The following is a 16,685-nucleotide window of genomic DNA, read 5'->3' on the forward strand; positions in this document are numbered from 1 at the left end:
GTCAGGGGTGTGAAACTCATTTTCACTGGTTTGCCAGGTCAAAGTAGTTAATGATAAATGTATCACAACCAGACTGCGGAGATGAAGTAAATGAAGGTGGATCAGTTCTTGTTGCATAACTCATTACTTCATCAAATTTCCCCCATAGTTTTTCAAAAGAAAATCCAGATTGATTAGATTGAGAGAGTTTATGCTCTTTTCCTCTCATACAATGACATCTTAATTCTTGTCTCGTTTTTCAGCTGACCAAAGTGGAACACAGTGTGTATTGAGCCCGTCATGTTTAAGTGCACACAGTCAACTCAAGTCAAGTCTGTTTTATTTGTATAGCCCAAAATCCCAAAGCACATTTTTCTCATTGGAAGAAAGTTTTAAATCTCAGTTTTAAATTAGAAATAACATTATACTCAAGATATCCTCCTAAAGACCCATTCAACGGGGGAGGGGGGTAGAGATCTGTTCAGTCAAAGTCTGTAATGAATTTAAATCAACAGTAAAAACTAAGACAGAATAAAGTTACAGTTGCACACTGAGCAAGCATTTTATCAATGATGAGGAGAAAAACAGGAAGAAATCTCCACCAGATCCAGACTCTGTGTTGTCGTCTACCTCAGCAGAAAGAGAAACAGAAAAACTGGAGCGACGGCATAGGAGGAAGAAAAGTATGGAGAAAGAAGCAGAGAACAGGAGTAGATATCACTCAATGAGTCTCGATCTGCTTGGAGCAGCAATAGCAGCCTCACACAGTGCCCCCTGCCTCACCCCACACTCAAAATCTCATTCCTGCCTTCTGACCAAAGTTGGCAATGTTAGCATACAAAGCACAAGTTGAAGGTGTATAAAAAGTCTGAAAATGAAATATGTATCTGTCCCGTTTGTCATAGTTAAGACAAATAAGCCAGGAGGATGAAAACATATTTTGACTACTAAAAACATTATCTTTGTCTACTGACCAACAATCATTGTTTCTAAAAAAAATTAGGGCTGTCAATTAATTATGGGATTAATTGGATGACTCTAGGCTATTTCATAAGGCTTATTAGCCAAACACTGCCACCGCCAATTCCCTGGTGATACATGCACATGCCACTTATTGTGTCCCAACGACACAAAAGGCAAGGTGTGCATTTTAGCACTCTCGTTTTAGCGCTTATGAGCTAATTATGCAAATGCAACTCAACTAAATGTACCGGCCGCTGGTGAAAGTCTTGAAGATGGTAGAGAGACAGACACAGGGGACACAAACTCAAACATGACATCATCATAACCATGTGTCAGAAGTGTGTTATCCCATTAGCCACCTGTGACACATGGAAAAACAGTGTCCCTTAACAATTCCTAGGAATTGCTCGTATCTGATAACTTGATATAAAGTTATTTGACCTTTTTAACTTGTTTGTTTTTTTTTAGCAACGTCACTGTACAATAATGCGCTATCTTCAGGACATTCCTTTCTGCCCTAAAATTAGAAACCACATGAGTCCATGAGTTGCTTCCTATTAGCAATCAGCCCAACTTCATTTGCTTCCTCTTCTATAACCAGACACACAGAGACACACACACACACACACACACACACACAAACACACAAATGAAAGATCTGTTTCATCTACATTTTCTATTTCCTTGCGACTTTCATATAACCTAGTTAAGGTTGGGACGGGTTCACTTGTGTCACTGTAGGGTGCTCCTCGGTAACAAAGGCTCATGGCAAAAATGACTCATGGTACTTTTTTATTTTAAGCCTACAATGTGTTTCCATGAGAGCCTGCAAATGTACAGAAAACCAAGGTGATATGGACAGGGCTGGGTTAACACAGTCTAGACAGCTAGCAGCTTTGATAAACAGTATCTGTACGTTATTTATAAGAAATAAAGCCCAGTTTGTCTTTCTGAGAACCCTGCTCTGTTCATCGAGCCCAGCTGTGAAGCTGGTGAATGTGCTCAGGGTCAAGCTTGTACTTTCACAGAATCCCCTCGAGGAGAGAAGCTTGGTTCTTTAGGGGCTGATGAGAAAAGGTTAAGAGGGCATGTTTGTCATAGCCCACTGAAGAGTGAATCACTGCAAGGGTGATGTGTGTCAGCCTCTGTTGTTAGATCTGTGGCAAGGAACACACATAGGCTATTTTAGAGTAATGATTTATTTTCAAATTATGCTAGAACTGCTGTGAGTGGGTTCCTAAGGAAACAAACAGTCATAGCACACAAGAAAGGAAAATTTGACTTTTTAGATAAGAAAGTTAGTAAATTAGGGATTGCTCAATCTGATACTCAAGATTGGTATTGGTATAACATGAAAGATAAATAAATTAAAACAACATAAAAAACAACTATAGCCCAGTCAATCTGGTACCTAAGCCCAAATGTCCAGCACGCTTGTGGAGAAAAGAAGGATTGATATTGGTATCAGTAGACAGCCATCCCTAATATACAGTATACAGTAGCCTTCAATACAAGCTATTCTAAAGAACCTAGTTTTATAGCGTTTTGACAAATGTTTTTCCATCTGTTATTTATCTGCACTTAACATTAAGCTTACATCGCCTTCTGAATGAATGATAGAACTCAAAACCATATTAGATAGGTATTTTAAAGATTTTGAATGTGCCGGTTCATGAAGACCAAAATAAGGCAAACAATAATTTCTATAAATAAACATTTTATGCACAGCAACTGCAAATGTACATTGTTTAGTAGTATTAAATAGCTAAGGGCAAAAACATAAACTTTCACATTAAAAAATGAGGAAATCTGCTGTTTAATATTTTTTTCTTAATACTAGGTGCTGAATAGGACAAATTTAGGACTTCCCTGAGCCCTAAATACTTCAAGTATTTGCTTGTGTTTGAGGAGTACTAAGTGATTGACCTAGTTTTTTTGAGCTAATGGTTGTTCGTCAGCCCAAGTGACAAATAATAATAATAGTAATAATAATAATAATAATAATAATAATAATAATAATAATAATAATAATAATAATAATAATTTTATTTGTATAGCACATTTTATACAATCATGTAGCTCAAAGTGCCTTACTGTTTGACAAAAACACTCTTTGTATTGGGTCTTAGAAAAAGACCACGGGGGTCCTTGAATTACGTAGGAGTTCCATTCTTATGGTTCTTAAGCTTGATTTTCACAAACTGTACATAAGAACCTAAGCTCACACAGCAGTAGCATTATAATCTCAGACATAAAACCAAAAGAAAAGTCTGACTTATGCTTGGGAGTCATAATGAAAGGCAAAAAGGTGCCATTAAAAGCCACATAAATGAAAGGAAGCAAATGTAGAACAATCCAATGTATGGCTTGATGTAAACAAAGCCGTCTTCTGTGCATAGCACGTCGTGACAATGTATCTGTCCACTTCACATAGATCCCCTGCAAAGTTGATGGCAGGTTTTAACATCGTACGTCAGAATGAAGGAACAAGACTTTCTTAGTGGTTAAGGAAGTGGACTTGGGTCCGGAAGATTGCAAGTTCCAATCCACCAGCTGCCAAGTTACCACTGAGGTGCTCTCAGTACCCACACACTGCTCCCTGGGCACTCAAAAAACTGCCAGCTGTTCACTTTGGTGATGGGTTAAATGCAGAGGTCACATTTCGTTGTGTGCAGTGATGTATGTCACAATGACAAGGAGTTCACTTTCCTTTCCGTCCTTAATAAATTTTTCAAAGATGATGACTTAACCATGGAACGCTGTAGTATTGTATTATTATTAATTAAGGATTGTGAATTGCCAAGTCAGTGTCTGTGATTGATGTCAAGAAAGAACTAATTTGTTACAATGTACGTTTTATAGTAATCCAATTATCTTCCATCATCTACCCACCCAAGCCTATCTGCCTACCAGGAGATAATATTTTAAATTGTGTACCAACTGACACGTCCTCTTTTTCTTTCGGGTTAGGGTTAGGGTTTTCCCTGTTCTCTGTATCTTCTGCTCTTACTCCAGCTCTCTGCATGTCCTCCCTCACTGCATCCATATATCTCCTCTGTGCCTTTCCTCTCCTTCCTAGTAGCTCCATCTCTAACATTCGTCTCCCAATGTATCCATTGTCCCTCTTCTGCACATGTCCACACCATCTCAATCTGGCTTCTCTAGCTTTTTCTCCAAAACCTTCCTGTCTGTGTTGTCCCTCTTATGACCTCATTCCTGACCCTGTCCATTCTTGTCACTCCTAAAGAGAATCTTAGCATCTTTAACTCTGCCACCTCCAGCTCTGCCTCCTGTCTTCTGCCTATTGCTAGTGTCTCTAAACCATACACCAAGGCTGGTCTCACCACCGTCCTGTAAACCTTTCCCTTCACCTTAGCTGACACTCTTCTATCACAGATCACTCCTGACACTTTTCTCCAGCTGTTCCATCCTGCCTGTACTCTATTCTTCACCTCTCTTCCACAGTCTCCTCTGCTCTGAACAGTTGATCCTAAGCACCTAAACTCCTGCACCTTCACCACCTTTGCTCCTTGTAACCTCACTATTTCGCTGTTCTCCCTTTCGTTTACACACATGTACCCTGTCTTGCTGCGACCAACTGATGTAATTATCAATAATTATATAATCACCAATAATTATTAATTTATTTGACCAACTGACACATGTATCACTATTTAGTGTATACATCTTAGGATCACATTTGAATTAAATTTGTCTTCCTACAGAAAAAGTAGAAAGTAGACCAGATAAAGAAAATAGTTTTTTGTCCATTGATTGAGGATGCAAAAAAGTAATAATTTATATGTAAATCATAAAATCTCAGGGAGTTGCCGTTGTAAAATGCTAAAAAAAATAATTATTTCAGTAATTACAAACAGCAACACAAATTTTACCGGTTTAAAACAACAAATAGATGAAATGTCACCAGATTTTACTGTTTTTTTTTAAATGTATTTGTTTATTTTCTCCTTACTAGGAAATGTTGAAATGTTGGTACGCTCTGACAGGAAATAATGAGTTTTTATTGAGGTTTGGTGCAATACACAGGGGCTGAGTCAGACCTCAAGGGCTGTACAAACATGGCCAAAACAGGCAGTGACACAGCAGTCTAGAACAGGGTGAGGTGGTGCATGCAACACAAACAAAGAGGAAATAGTTGAGGAAAAATAGTCAGCAAACTTGGTTGCAAACGGAAACACTTTCATTTAAGTTTGAACATAAACTATGCCCATGTATGCAGAATTGAGTTCTGTATGTATTAATTGGTTTGTTACTTAACAACATTCTAATGGCACTTTAGAGAAAGAACCAATCCAGAAATTACAGTTATTTTCACGAGTTATTATGCTAAAGTCTATTGTAGGGACATCCACAGTCCTCTTTAGAACTGCAATTCCCATAACTCCGTTGCGTCACGCCCAGTGACCTCGCAAGTGTTTAAATTGGAGGGTCAGCCTTCTTGTCCTACAAGAAGAACAACCAACGTGCTTTTGTATCCACCATTGCCCACGGTGATAAGTGCATTAGTTATGTCTTCCTTATAATTGGGTTAACACCGGTTAATTGGGTTACATAAGTTATGTTACAACTGCAGCCAAGGCAGTTAACCCTAACGCAAAAAATGTATCATATTTGATACATGAGTTTTACAGCCATCCACATGAGCAGTGTGATATTTGATTCCCTGAAAATACAGATGTATACAATCAGATACATGATACAGATAATTCAACAGGGGATAGTTAATAACTCATTAGCGGGCCTTCCAGTTACACTACAAGATGCCATGACTCACGATTTGGACATAGGTGATTTTTGAAGAAGAACTTTGCCAAGTTTGAAAAGGTTAAGATGAGAATTAATTTTTTTACTGAAACATTAATAGGAATAGTTACTGGGCTGATGCAATGTTAAAATACTTAAAATTTCATAATCTATGTTTTAGTAAAACCGTGTTGAAAGTGACGTATCTAATTTGATACAGCAGGTATATAAGGTCCATTGTCATTTTGTTGTATTTCATGTATTATATATAAAATAATTTATTTTTAAATTAAATAATTTGGTACATTTAGAGTAAAAAAACTAGATAACTTGCTAACTTGCCGTATCATATTATATATTGATACATTATTATATATATAAATATATATTATATATAAATGTAAATATAATAGAAATATATATATGTTTTCCAGCCAGTTCCATTAGTGGATTTCTCTGTAGGTGCAATGGGTCGAGGGCTGCTTAGGAGCACTCGGTGTTATCAACCAGTCTCAAATTAATAACACAACCAGTCTCGTTAAAGTTCCATCCATCCATCCATCCATCTTCAACCGCTTATCCGGGGCCGGGTCGCGGGGGCAACAGTCTAAGCAGGGACACTTCCCAAATACAGTTTACAAAAATAATCAAATTTATTTATACAACACTGTCAAGTTAATGACGGTGATTGAACTCATAAACAATGATCATTATAACAAAACAAGGCGTGTGTGTAGGGGTGTGTGTGTACTTATGTGCGTGTGTACACGAGCGGTCGTGTACGAGAGAGAAAGAGAGAGAGAGATGTTGCCTCTCAGCTACCAAGCAAGCGACTGAGCCCTTGAGGCGTGTTCACATACGCGACTGCGCAGTGGAAGAAGAACTGCGAGGTAGAAGGAACGGCAACAGGAAACACGTGAGGCGTGTATGCGCTCACGGAGGTGTGAATGGGTGTTGTGTACGCGCACCAAGATGCGCTCAGGTACAATGAAACAGTGCTTGTGATGTTATCAAAGTATATGGGGGAAGGGAGGCGTACCGCGTGGTCTACTCCAGACAAAGGACTTTGTCGGAGTTTTCCTGATCCCAATACTGATAACGTTCCAAGTTAACACTGAAATACTGACGGTGTACAAGAGTATAACACCGAGTCAGGAGGTTAGAAAAGAAGTGCATGCAACAGCCTAGCTATAAAAGCAGCACAGATTTCAGACAACAAAATTCAATATGCGTACTTAAACTGTTCCTCAGTTTAAATAGCACTTAACAATACTACAGGTTAACTAACGTGCCCAAATGCCAGCCTTACTGTAGTGAACGTCTGCTCGTATTGAGAGGGTAGTGGAAAGTCCGCACTTCTTGGGTCCTTGCCAGAGCTGGGGACGTCCGTCTGGTTCCACTGTGTCCAGAGAGTCCTCTTGGTCCTGAAAGTCCATTTCGGGAGGAAAAGTCTCTGACTGTCGACGTCCTGGTTCACACGATTACCATTAGAAGGAATCCTGTCACTTCTAAACTTTTCAATAACTGCTTTGGTCGCAGCGCTACGTTACTTGTGTAACTTATTACCGATTAACTCAGTTAAGAAAAAGACGCTACTAGAGCATTTATCACCGTGGGCAATGGTGTTTACAAAAGCGCTCATAATGGAAAATTGTATTTGAAATTATTTTTATTTGTTTGTTCAAAGGGACCAATAAATTATCTAAGTTCAATGAATTGGAATTTTCTGCCAATTATTTTTTGGTTTAAGCTTTACAGGGTTAATTAAAAGTTAATAATCACGATTTCAGTGTTAAATCGACATGTTATAAAGCAGTGGTCCCCAACCCCTGGGCCGTGGGCCGGCACCATTCTGTGGGTCAATAGGTACCAGGCTGGAGAGAAAGACTGCATAACTTGCACTATTTCCATTTTACTTATTTTTACTTATTATATCTGATTCTGAATGATGTTTTATTTTGATAAATTACAGGATTCTCTCTGCCACATCTGTCTATGACTCACACTTATAGATATCAAGATGCTTGCCTCGGTTTTACCTACATCCACTACAAGGGGCTGCTCCGGCTGGTTACACATAATGCTTTACCGCTAAGTTGAAACCCCTAAGCTAGCAAAATGAACAAAAAAACTAATATCTTCCATCCATCCATCCATTTCATGGATCAGCAAAGAAGCCTTGAAAACTTCTTTGCCACTTTGACTTAAATCATTCTGCAGTTCTCTATTAATTTCTTTCTGCTTGGCATCGTTGTAAACAAATATATATGGCCAGGAGGCGCAGGAGCACAGCGGCTTCTCGTGCTCCCGACGTCGAGTACTTTTTAAGTGCATTTTCAGTTGGCTCCGAGGCCAACTCTAACTGTTTTTTTGCTTGTGTAAACAAGCATGTAAGTTACGGCCGAACCGAACTCTTAAATTTAAGGGATGGTTCAGCCACGGGCCCGGACTCAGGGCCTTGCTGGCAGACTACAGCTCCTGAGGACACCGGGCTGGTGTAGCAGAGCACGCCTCTCTTACATCGTATGCCCACCGGTCCTGTCCCTCTGGGAGGAGACCTAGAGGAAGACCCAGGACATGCTGGAGCGACTACGTTGCTCGGCTGGCCTGGGAGCGCCTTTGGGTCCCCCAGAGGAGCTGGAGGAAGTGTCTGGGGAGAGGGAAATCTGGGTGTCCCTGCTCAGACTGTTGCCCCTGCGACTCAGCCCTGGATAAGCGGATGATGATGGATGGCTGGATGGATAGTCTTGGGGATAAGGTCCTCCTGGGTCGGGCCACGCCCTCCCTAGTTATGTCTGGGAAGCATATGGGGATTAGAAGCCTCTTGGTGTTGAGCTGTTGGTAGGGTGCTCTGATTTTGTGTTTTTGCTGGCAGCCAGTGTGGCTGAGGTGTGTAGTATTGGATCCAGGGTATTGGTGTTTGTGCGTACATGTGTGGTTGTGGGCTCGGTGGGATGTATTATTTTGGTACCCGTATGTGAAACTGAAAAAGGTTGGTTCATTCGTCAAGTAAGACCTCTTCCCCTCCCACTGCTCCACTCCGGTCCTCTATGGATAGAACTGGTGCCGTTGGATGTGGGGGCAGTCTTTTACCCAGTAATGCAGAGCACCCCAGCTAAAACCACATCCTGGAGGCAGGTTCCTCAGTTGCTGGAGACAGATAGATTCGATAGATAGATAGATAGATGGATGGATGGATGGATGTATGGATGGACAGATAGAACTTTATTAATCCCTTGGGAGTTCCCTTCGAGAAATTAAGGGTTCAGCAGCATTATAGCAGCATTACAGCACCAAAGACAACAGTAAGAACAAGCTCGGTGGGCTCGGTGGGATGTATTATTTTGGTTGCCGTGTGTGAAACTGAAAAAAGATTGGTTCATTCGTCAAGTAAAACCTCTTCCCCTCCCACTGCCCCACTCCCGTCCTCTATGGATAGAACTGGTGCCGTTGAGTGTGGGGGCAGTCTTTTACCCAGTAATGCAGAGCCTCACAGCTAAAACACCATCCTGGAGGCAGGTTCCTCAGTTGCTGTAGACGAATAGATAGATAGATAGATAGATAGATAGATAGACAGATAGATGGATGGATGGATGGATGGATGGATGTATGGATGGACAGATAGAACTTTATTAATCCCTAGGTAGTTCCCTTCGAGAAATTAAGGCTCCAGCAGCAACAGTCAGTAAGAACATAGTAGTAAAGTACAGTAGAATAAATACAACAAAATACCAATACAAAAAGAGTAGCGGCACACTGTTGAAAAACCTGAACATGAGATGTTAGTAGATTAGTAGGTTAGTAGTTATAGATAGGTTAGTGTTAGTAGTATTAGTAGTGTCACGTGCGGGCAATGCAGGAAGCAGGCAGGTCCCAAATGCAGTACTGGAGAGACTCTTTCTGGTGCAGGTAGTTTATTTACAAGTGCAAAGCCAAAACAACAACAAAAACTCACTTCTTCACAAGACCAGGAACAAGGCATAAACCAGACAAGGAATGAACTACTAAGTACAAACTAAGAACTCGAAGGACACACTAAGCTGAGCACAGGAACAGATACAATGATCCAACACAATCACAATGATCCAACCAGGCCAGAGTGAGGGAGAGGGTATATATACACAGGGAGCACCAGGTGACACAAGTGAGGCTATTTAGAGACAGGTGAGTGTGATCCCACAGATTACCCCACAGAGCAGACAACAGGAAAAGGACATACAGAAAGGACAGACATGACAAGTAGATTAATTGGTAATTTGACACTATTGTTGCTGTGTGTGGAGTTGTAGATTGTAATCTCAATTATTATTTATTATTATATATTTAATATACTATTGTTATTACTAAACTAAATGAGTGTTACATATATATATATAAATATATACATGTATACATATATACTTATATTTATGAAGCCGTTATCACTAGGGGTTACTACACATAATAAAGGGTGACGTGGTGGATCAGGTGGAGCAGAGTAGGTCCTTAAAGTGTAAATTGATGGAAGGTAGACATGATGCCTGGTGTGGATGGTGTTTCACCGTTCAACAGTTCAAAGTTCTTCCTCTGCAGGTGACATTAGGCATATGAGGGACTCTTCTTGTTGTTGTCCCAGATACCCCCACTGCAGTTTGACTTTATTTTGATCTTGGAAGGGGAATGGTGCAGGTGCCTCCTGTATTGACCAAACCATGAATCTGCTCATTCGCCACTTGATATGCCAGTGGGGGTCAGGTCCCCCTATTGTTGTGGTGGAAAAGATGGCGCCATAAAGGAATTGGGTGCCTGATGTACTGCCTGTATCAGTTGTTGCTGTTGCTGCAGAAGTTTGAGATTGTTGTTGAGGTTTCTGCTGAGACCATGGCAGAGGTGGTACAAAAGGTGGATGAAACCATTTGTTGTTGTCACATGTTCTGCCTAGTATTCATTGGACAAAAGCAAGACCAATGTCTTTGGTGGCCACATCTCCATGAGACATGTTCTGGCCTCTAACACCTACACCTCTCCTATTGTGACTTTGGTAGCCTCCTCTAAATGGTTGTTGGTAAGGTGAGTGATATGGTGGTGCTTGACCCATTAGCCAAAGGTTGTTGACAGTTGAATCCTGTGTCCTCTTCCCAAGATGCTGCCCGTTACATGAAGGCCATACCTGTCTCATCTGGTTTAGGGACGTATTTAGCCAATTGACTTGCAGTCCATTCTTTAAGAAAATTTATTTCTGATGGCATTAATTATGTGGTTGCTGATTTGTCAAAAAGGTATGTCATTTGCTAGAATATTAGTATTTGTCATTTGTTCGATGTCCCTTATTAGAAATGCATCACCTCCTGAGGCAGAGATAGCCAATCTAAGCCCTTGTGTAATTTGGGTAAATTTAGCAACCCATTGGGGTCCCCCACTGGTCATTGGTGGAATACGATTAGCAGGAGCGGTTGTATCTGCTACTAAAAATGCCTTATATGTTTCTTGACCTTGTCTTCGAAGTAATGGTGCTAAGGTGATAGGAGTACCTATAGAGTCGTTGTTTTTAATATTAGTTTGTGAGTCCGTGAGTTTTAAATGTTGTGTCTGTTGTAGGCATCCTCATTTCCCATTGGGTCAATTACAGTGAGGAACTTCTCTACCATGTTCGCAAGTAAAGTTAATTTGTTGAAGCAGAGACTTCATTTTTCATGTCCACATAACAAAAGAGAAAAAAATCTGTCAAAGTACTGAGTCATCAGAAATCAAATATTTTAGAAACAGACCACAAGAATCTAATGTGCAGTAACATTCACAGGACACAGCCAAACGCTCTCTCCTGCGAACTTCATCTATAACAGATAATATAGAAATATGTACATTAATAAAGATGAGTTAGAACCCTACATCAAAAGAAATTACTTACTTTCTCAATAGGTACATCACCTTATGGAGACTTTTAAACTCCCCATTAAAAAAGGCGGAACTTGCCACAACAGCATTGAGATAAAATATGGCTTCCTGATAAAATGATCAATATATTTGTTAGTGCAAAAGTACATCCATAGACCATGTCAAGTAATTTCCATTCAAAAGTAACATACCTTGTGAGTGATAGGGTGTCAGCCTACCACCTCTGTTGAGTGTTGTTTTCTTCCAGGTTGACAAAGGTTGTTGTCCTCGAAGGAGTGTGTTTCGTCTTTGAAGTGTATGTGAACAGCTGAGTCCTGTCCTGAGGAGTTGTCGCCCCCCCCCCCTCCCCCCTCGTTGCCTAACAGAACTCTTCAACCTTGACCATGACCTGGATGACTGAGAATCTTAGATAGACAGAAGATTAAAATGTTTATGTGCATTGCTATATAACCTTGAGCCCTAATTCATCCAATTTATGGTTAGGAAATTATGTCAAATTTGCCTTTTTTCTCTGTTTTTTGTGTAGTTCCAATGCACACAAAGGAAATAAACTGAATATATACCTACCAAACATGTAACGATCAATAACTCAATGGAAGACATACTTATATTCATGGAAATATGTCAGGGGTCCATACACTTCCATCAAAGTCTGTAGGCCAATATCAGAGACTTGTAAACAAGCTTATGCAATACTTTAAACCCTGCGCTAATTTAGTATGGTACTGTTTTAAAACAACTGGAAAATCACAGCGCTATTAGACGTTCGAATTGCATACACATAAGTTCAGAGGTGACATGAGCAAGTTCTATGACTACATGAAAATTACGATCATTCACAGTATTAGCTATTCAAACTGCATTCAGACACAATCTCATGCACGTGGCAAGTTGAAATAATTTGACTGTCAAACCTATATAAACCTAATACCTAAATATATAGGTAAATAATATAATAACTATCTTGCCTTGCTTGTATATGGTTCCACTTGCCATACAAAGGTTTATTATACACCACGTAAGAAAAATCTTAATTTAACTTATGTTCATTAAATGCACCCCTGCGGATTAGAGTCCTGGGGAGCAGCAGTCGTGCTCTGCTGTTCTTATGGTAGGTGCACATGTTAGGACTGTGAGTCAAACTCAATTTCACAGTGGGCCAAAATTAAAAACTGGGATGAAGACGTGGGCAAAACTCAATATGTATTGAAAATTAGAATTTTTTTTTCTCTCCTTGTATGTAATGTTGAATTTTTTCAAAGTGAAACAAACTTACTAGTTTTGCATAAACTTTAAATCTGACACAATCAACGATACCAGCTTAACATTAGAAACACATAAGAAATTAAATTTGAAATAAGACACACTGTAACACTGTACATAATTCAATAACACTCACAGTGTTTCTGATGTGCACAATTAAACTGTCCCTAAGTTTAATTATAATTTAACAATAACTAAAAATAAAACTAATGCCCAAATGCCAGCCTCACTAAAGTAAGGCTGGTATTTGTCCCTACATACATGTGTACTTATATGGAGAATAATACATATGTATTTATGCAATTTATGCAAATATGGAGGGGGAAGTCAAATAAATGTTAATGTAGATATAAATGTTAAATGTGAATGTTTTGATTATTTGTACATGGTGATGTAATGGGTTCTTTTTGTCTGTTCGGGTTAGGGTTAGGGTTAGGGTTAGGATTAGGGTTAGGGTATATAGGAAACATATTTTTTCTTATGAACCACAGGGGGTCCAGCAGAGAAACATTATGAACCACTGGCCTACTAAATCACTTTGTACACAGTTTCATCACAACAAAGCCTCATAGACCAATATAACATTTCATATAGTCTTTTGACCTTTGACTGATTTTAATAATGGCATTCTATGCCTGCTACACATACCAGTACTAGTGCTTGCTGCATTCATAAGAGGACAATATTTGTTCAACAATTTTTAAAACTGTGTGGTAAATATCACCTTGACATAAGGCATACATTTGTTTTCTTACTCCATGTCCAGCGATGACAGTAAAGGTATCAAAGCATAATGGTTTAGGTGCAATAGCCAAGTGCAATTAAGGTGCACTTGATTTTATTGATAAGTCTCATAAAATCAATCATAGAAATTAGTCTCATCATAATTATCTTAATTGTTAAGTTATACTACTATTATAGTAATAATGTTAATGCTTACCATGCTACATATATGCTACAATAAATAGCATACATCAACAACTAGAAGTTTTTTCAAACTGGGTAATAAAGTTGTGACACAGACAAACAGTTTACAAAAATAATCAAATTTATTAAAACAACACTATTATGTAAACATGTTGTGTAAATGTTAGGTGATCTGGTTTAGTGTCTGTATATGTGTATGAGTGTGTGTGTGTTTGCGTGTGTGCACAAGTGTGCGTGTAAAAGGAAGAGGGACATATGTTGCCCCTTCGCTACCAAGCAAGCCACTGGGCCCTTAGGGCATGTTTATGTACGCGACATACTGTGCAGTATAAGAAGAAGTCCAGGTAGAAAGAAGGGGCAACCAGTGGTTCTGCAGCACGGAATCAAGAGCTGTGTGTGTGCGCTCACAATGATGGGCTCAGGTACATAAAAAAGTGTTTGGAATGTTACCTAAGTGTTGGGGAAACACAACAAGTAATAAATGATTCAGTTGATGTTCAAGTAAGACATAATCATCATAGAAATCATAGTGTTATAGTGTTATACATTCTTGTGCATTTGTGGCGGCAGTGTACTCTCTTTCAATGTGTTAAATAATTGCGGTAAAATCATCAGATTGGTACATCATTTATTTCGGGCATAAAAAGTGAATACAAAGTCAATCCATTTTGTAGCAACACACGTGTCTAATGCTGAAAATATCAAACCAAGGTTCAGGGTTTTCTATTTGCCTATTTGTGCATAAACCAACAGTACAGTCACATTGGAAATCTTTTGCGGGCTCGCAGAGTCAACATTTTTATGTAACCATTCTATAAAAATAGAAATAGGAAATATAAAAAATAATATAAAAGATATAAAAAACACATTGGGAGGTAAGGCATTATTGTCAAACAAGTTGATTTGACATACTAGGGGTGGCGCACTGTATTAAAGGTGGTGATACATAAAAAGAGAGAAGAAGATGAAAATGTTGTCTTGCAGTATCCTGATCGTTGTGTCCTTGAATACCGAGTATAGAGGAACAATACATGGTGTTCGACTTTGAGCCGAGTTTGTGGTGCGTATGGATAAAAAGGTTTGAATGCTTTCAACTCACGTCTGACTTAAAAGAAAAAGACGGCGCATACCAGGTAAACTCTCTCATCTACACAATGGGCAAGAGGGCTAATGATATCCTTTTATCACTGTGGTTGACAGAAGATAAACAAAATAACTATGATCAGGTGAAACAGGCTTTTGATCAAAACTTCGTGGAAATGCACAAGGTTATTTTTGAACGAGCTAAGTTCAATAGTCAGAGTCAGGCAGAGAATTTCATCACTGCAGTGCACAAATTGGCATAATACTGCAGCTATGGAGTCCTACGAGAGGAGATAATCTGAGATAGGATTGTGGTCGGCATATGTGATGAAAAACTGTCTGAAAGACTACAGCTCAATTCAAATCTAGATTTAGCTACAGCCCTACTTCAAGTAAGGCAGCAGGATAAAGTGAAAAAGCAACAGGCTGTCCTGCGGTCAGTCAGTATACCAGAGCAAATGGATGCAGTGTCCCATAAAGAGACAAATTTATAGGAAGAAGTCTACTCAATGTGTAAATTATTCTCAGTCTCAGCCTACATCAATTAAGTCAAAACAGTGTGGAAAGTGTGGCAAAACCCCAACAACATCCATGGACTGAATGCCCAGCAAAAGATGTTGAATGTAGAATATGTCAAAAGAAAGGACACTTTGCGGCTGTGTGTAGATCAGCTCAAAGGTTGGAATCCATTGAAGAGGTTGAGGTGGCAGCTTATCTGGGAACTGTCAATCATCCACAGTCAACTACATGGATTGAAATACTTACCATAAATGGTGGTCAGCTGTGCTTTAAAGTGGATGAAGGTGCGTCTGTGACGGCTATTCCAGAATCAGAATACAACAAGGACAGATACGGCAGTCACACAGCTACACGCAGAACTCTGGGCCCGGCCAACCAACCACTGGAGGTAAAAGGGCAAGTGCATGCTGTCATCCAGAGATTGGGAAGAAGGTGTTCATCGTCAAAGACCTGACAATAGCTTTATTGGGCCTTCCTGCAACTACATATGATCCCTCAGCTCCATAGCATAGATGACGCAAAGTCACTATTCCGTTCAACCTACCCGGATGTTTTTAAAGGGCTAGGTAAACTAGAAGGTGAATTTAAAATTAAACTGAAAGAAAATGCAACCCCCTACGCCCTCTCTGCCCCAAGACGAGTAGCTATTCCCCTTCGAACCAAAGTCAAAGAGGAATTAGACTGAATGGAGGAAATGGGGGTCATAGCCCATGTTGAGGAACCAACAGTGTGCAGGCATGGTCCCTTGAGTGAAACTGTCAGGGAAAATGCGGATCTGCGTGGACTTAACTCATCTGAACGAGAGCGTCCCCAGAGAAAGACATATCTTACCGGTGGACGAGACTTTAGCCAAGCTGGAAGGGAAGGGGCCAGAACTTAAAGCTGGACACGACATCAGGCTTCTGGCAGGTACCACTCCATAAAGACTCAATGCTGTTGACCACGTTGATCAGACCAGAGGGCCGATACTACTTCAAGCGTCTACCCTTTGGTATATCATCAGCTCCCGAACTGAGGATTTCTCAGCTGATTGATGGCATCGATAGTCATCCAGGTCATGGTCAAGGTTGAAGAGTTCTGTTAGGCCGAAACACACTCCTTCGAGGACAACAACCTTTGTCAACCTGGAAAAAAAAACCACTCAACAGAGGTGGTAGGCTGAGACACACCCTATCACAATAAATTTAATAAATAAATTTTCTTAAAGAATGGACTGCAAGTCCATCCATCCATCCATCCATCTTCAACCGCTTATCCGGGGCCGGGTCGCGGGGGCAACAGTCTGAGCAGGGACACCCAGACTTCCCTCTCCC

The sequence above is a fragment of the Cynoglossus semilaevis genome, chromosome 1 (assembly GCF_000523025.1).
Source record: "Cynoglossus semilaevis isolate Cse_v1.0 chromosome 1, Cse_v1.0, whole genome shotgun sequence".
In the NCBI taxonomy this organism is placed as follows: domain Eukaryota; kingdom Metazoa; phylum Chordata; class Actinopteri; order Pleuronectiformes; family Cynoglossidae; genus Cynoglossus; species Cynoglossus semilaevis.